Raw genomic sequence first — 5,000 nt, 5'->3', positions numbered from 1 at the left:
CTTTTTCTCAACAATGTCTTTGTCATTTGATCCAATAGCGTTCCGTTAGATAGGAACAGCTTTGATAAATACTGATAACTCTCGGATGGAGTATTAGAACGGAAAAATCCATTAGATAATGAACTATTGGTTCTAAGCCATCTCTGGCGATGAATCAACAATTCGAAGTACCTTTCTTGCGTATTCTTGATAAACCAGCGTTTATATATAGATGTAGGAAGATCTGTTTGGGAAGTAAGAAGCCCCTTTGACATCTCTTCATCTGCAAAGAATTCTCGATGTGAAAACACAGAGATAAAAGGCTGATCTTTGAATAGGAAAAAGAGTGGATCCGCAGGGTCCCAAATGAATTGGCTTATTCGAAAAAGCCTTGTTCTTTGGAAGATCTATCTCGTGTCTGGTACTGCATGGTTCCACTCTGCAAGAACTCGAATCATTCTCTTGAAGCCCATCCTCTTCATCATAAATGATCCGCTTGCCCCGAAATGACCTGACCCAATAGGGAAATCCCAATTCATTGGGCCTTTCGATACAATCAAATAGAAAGCCCCAAGGGCGCCATATTCTAGGAGCCCAAACTATGTGATTGAATAAATCCTCCTCTATCCGTTGCGGGTCGAGGACTCCTTCCCCTTCTTCAAACTCCGATTCGTATTGTTCATAGAGAAATCTCTGATCAACGATAGAACAAGATCCATTTTGCATCATATCTAAGGGATTCCTTGGTTCGGGCCGAAGAAGCAATGTCACTCGATCATTATCAAACTGACTGCAATCTTTTTCTGTCCGTGAGGATCCCACCGGAGCGCCTTCTACTTCTAATAGGCCATGAACTAGATCAGAATCATTCTCAACGAGTCCATAAGAAGTGATCCCATTTTTTTCATCGGGTCGGGGTAGAGACCAAAGGTCTTGAGCGACCGATCCGGCAGAACAACTCAAAAGATAAAGAAGTATCGTTAATTTCTTCATGCTCGTTCCAAGTTCGAAGTACCATTTGTACAAATAAGAATCCCCTTCGTTACATGATTTCTTCTTCATATAGATAGATATAGGATCTATGGAGCAATTACTTAGAAGTACATTTTGTGCAACAGCCCTTCCTATCTGATAGAAAAGGATCCCATGATCCTGAACCGATCTTACTTGGGATCGCAAATCCCAAGTTTGTCTATGAAGAGCAGATCTAATTATATTAGTGTCTATAATTGATTTCTTCTGTGTAATACTAATCGATAGGGCCTCATTGGTAAGTGCTACAAGATCTCGTACATTGGAACCCATGGTTATGGACCCGAATCCATTAGTATGGAACATTTTCTTTTCCAAGTGAAATCCCCTAGTATATGAAAGAGTGAAAAAGTGCTTTCGTTGTTGTGGAATAAGAAGCCTTCGTATCTTAATGCATGTATTTAATTTATTCGGAGCTATTAGAGCGGGATCCACTTTTTTGGGAATATGAGTCGAAGCAATAACAAGAATATTTCTAGTGGAACATCTTTCACAATCCCTGGAGAGATAGTTCACTAATAGACCGAGGGATAAGTAATTCGACTCATTCACATCCAGATCATGAATGTTTGGAATCCATATTATGCAAGGAGACATTGCTTTTGCTAATTCGAATTGAAGGGTGATATAAAATCGGTCTATTTCCGGCATCATACCCATAGTTAGCGCATTCATCATAGTTAGAAGCTCTAGCTCCGTATCAAAGTCACGGTCGTCACTATCATCAATATCGTCGCTATCATCAATATCGTCACTATCATCAACAAGAAAACCCTTGGGCTTGTTATCCAGGAACTTGTTCAGAAATACTGTAATGAAAGGAACATAGGAGTTTGTCGCTAGGTATTTGACCAAATAGGATCGTCCAGTTCCTAGAGAACCTATCACTAAAATACCCCTAGAGAGGGATAGGGCTAAGCGGAGCGAAAAGGGTTTTCCATGAGATGGGAAATGAAAACTATTAGCCCCACAGGAGGTTTGTGAATAAGTGATTGTCTGATAATGAGCAAGGAATATCCGTCTTTCTGCTAAACAGGATGTATTGAACTCATAATTCATTAGATACTTTTTATGAATGTCAACTAAGTATCGTAAGTAAATTGCTCCCGGTTGTTCAATCATTTGATAACCAGAGTCATTCTTTGATAAATGATCACTATGAGTCAGACTCAATAGAATTTGATCAATCCTTTTTTCTGTCGTTAAGGTGGAGAACTGAACCAAGAATTCTCTTTCTTTATCATCAATCGAATCACTGTTCGAGACCCAGGATTCTATTTTATCATCAATCCAATCACCGTTCACGTTTTTTCTTTTTCTTATCAATGAATAGATCTCTTTACTTGTATGACTTAGATGTCTCGTATTTCTCGAAAAAGCGATTCGATTGATGGGATTTGGTATGATACTTATGATATCGATGAGATTGATATTCAAATATTTCTTCTTAGAACGTATTGATTTGACCCCATAAGCGGGACCACCACCCCATAGCATGTTGCCGACAGAAGCAGAACCCCGTATTTCTTCTAGAGAATCTCCTAATTGTTCCCGAGCAACTAGAAAGAGATTCTTTAACCAGAAAGAATTCAGTTCAGATGTAGGATACCTATCCAGAAGTTTTCGCAACTCAATCATGTATGATGGAATCATCAAAGATTTGACCCTTTCGAACTCTGTCTGTAACTCACTATAGGCTCGAGAAACAAAGAGAAGATGTGTACGAACGAGATATCCAGCAACAAGAAGAAGGAAAAGGATTGAATAGAGGAACTCCCGAACATTTGGCGATCTCAGATGTGTCGATATCAATGATGACTCATTATTTCGATGAATCATTTCTTCGGACGGAAGAAGATTATGTAAACACTTACTCGAAATATCACTTATCAGATTCCATTGTGGAAGACACAATTTTTTCTGAAGAATTCGCCATGATATATCTGATCCATGCATAATATCATGAAAAATGGATACAAATTTTTGGCTGCTACTTAGTATCGGCAATAGGTCTGAAAAAGTATCTAAAAATATAAAATTTAGATATTTGTATCCTGTCGAAGTAAGGAACCATGGCATATATGTTTGGAATATATTCCATTTTGAGAGAGTTGAAAAAGCACTATCTCGTTGAAAGGTTCTATACATCTGCCCTTTCTCAAGGCATTTCTTTAGACAAAGACCCCGTTTTTTCCTCTTTTCGGATGGTAAATATTTCTCAGAACATGGAGTGTGAATCAAACCCATGTTTGAATTGAAATTGAGATACTGATGCAAGTTCTTCCCTTCTGAATCAGACAGATTCATATCTGAAAGAGGTTGACAATAAGTTCTTTCAAAATTTACTATTTGTCCCTCTGTTAGAAGTGTTCCAGAAATGTCTGCGATCGAGTAAATAGCTCTACGAACGAATGGATCGGATCGAATTGGAAAATGGAAAGATTTGTACAAGTTATACCTTTCGTCACCATTTTGTGGAAAATCGTTAGGTATGAATATGTTAGACACCTGTAACTCGATTGGTGAAATAGTATCTCTCTCCAAAAAAGCATATTTTTTTTTACCGCCGCACAAAGAAAATATTTTCTTGCGAATGAACAAGATATTGAGAATTGTCCATACGTAAAATCATAATTATTGATACGGGCCTTTTCCACATAAAAGGGAATCCTTTGTTACAATAGAAGCAGAAGTGATGTGGATTATTCAAGAATCGAAGTCGATTTGCTTTATAAAAGAAGATATCAATGAACTTCTATGAAATGGTTTCACGGGATTCAGCCAATTGTCTTGATCGTGGGATATCATTGAGAAATAGGAATCCATGTTATCAAAAGATTTCCTGCGATTATTTCTAGTATGGAATGAGTCAATCATCCACTTTGGTATCTTATTGAACAAAAATGGTGATATTGTTCCTCCATTGATCAAGAATTTAGATTTTTGGGAAGTCTCATGATCATCCAATAAGAAGGGTTTCAATTTTTTGAAATGAACGATTTGAAGACCTATTGATTCTAACAACTGATTGCAGAGTTGATCATTCGGACCTTTCAATTCATAGATGTGGATCTCGGACCTATGAATGGGGATATTCCCGAAACTCACAAAGAAAAAAGGAAGTGAGTTAGACAAAGAGAAGAAACTTGGACAAAAGAAGTAACTTGGACAAAAGAAAGGAAGTGACTTAGACAAATCTTTTTTGTCGATAACCTCAGACCAATCAATCGAATATTGATTAATACGTAATCGATCGAACACTACTTGAAAATGAAAACGGCTCTTCTGCTCAGAAATGAAATGTTCCAAATGTTCCTGTAAATTCTTGCTCCCATTGGACCATTTGTATCTATATGCATTAGGATCCCGATTCACGGATCTCTCGGTTCGAGAAATAAAAATAAGAGGATCGAACCATTTCTTCTGACTCTTTTTCAAATTTGATAAATGTTGGTTGATCGTATATTTCATTATAGTTCTATGATTCAGAGTATCATTTCCTATTTGATCCCTTTGAATTCCATATTCGAAGTTGCGATCGGATCTATTCATTAAAAAGAATCGATTCAATACATTTCTTATGTACCCATAGGTGCTATATTGGATTTGAATCAGATTTCGGATCAATCTATATTGATTGACTGCCTCCATTATGTTGTTGCTAGCAAATACCACTATTTTTGGTTTTGGATCTTCCAAATCATTCCCGCAGGAGGTCGGACCCATTTTTTCTGATCCTTCGATAAAAGATTCATTCTCTTCATAAAAAATAGGAGGTAGAACCAATAAAGATTTCTTTTCGATTCATCCCTGGAGTTGAATACCTCATTCAAGAATTGTTTTGATCCAATCCAATAGAAAAGGCAAATCCTTATGATACACCAGATCCGGCTCGGTTATTGATAGAGTGAATAGATCTGCCATTTCTTGAAATCTCTCTTCTGATTCAAAATCGTGGTGTAACGTGTATCCCCCCCTGTTCCGGTCAT

This window comes from Prunus mume, unplaced genomic scaffold, assembly GCF_029339155.1.
Source record: "Prunus mume cultivar Tortuosa unplaced genomic scaffold, ASM2933915v1 scaffold15, whole genome shotgun sequence".
Taxonomy (NCBI): domain Eukaryota; kingdom Viridiplantae; phylum Streptophyta; class Magnoliopsida; order Rosales; family Rosaceae; genus Prunus; species Prunus mume.
This window is presented reverse-complemented; position numbering follows the sequence as displayed.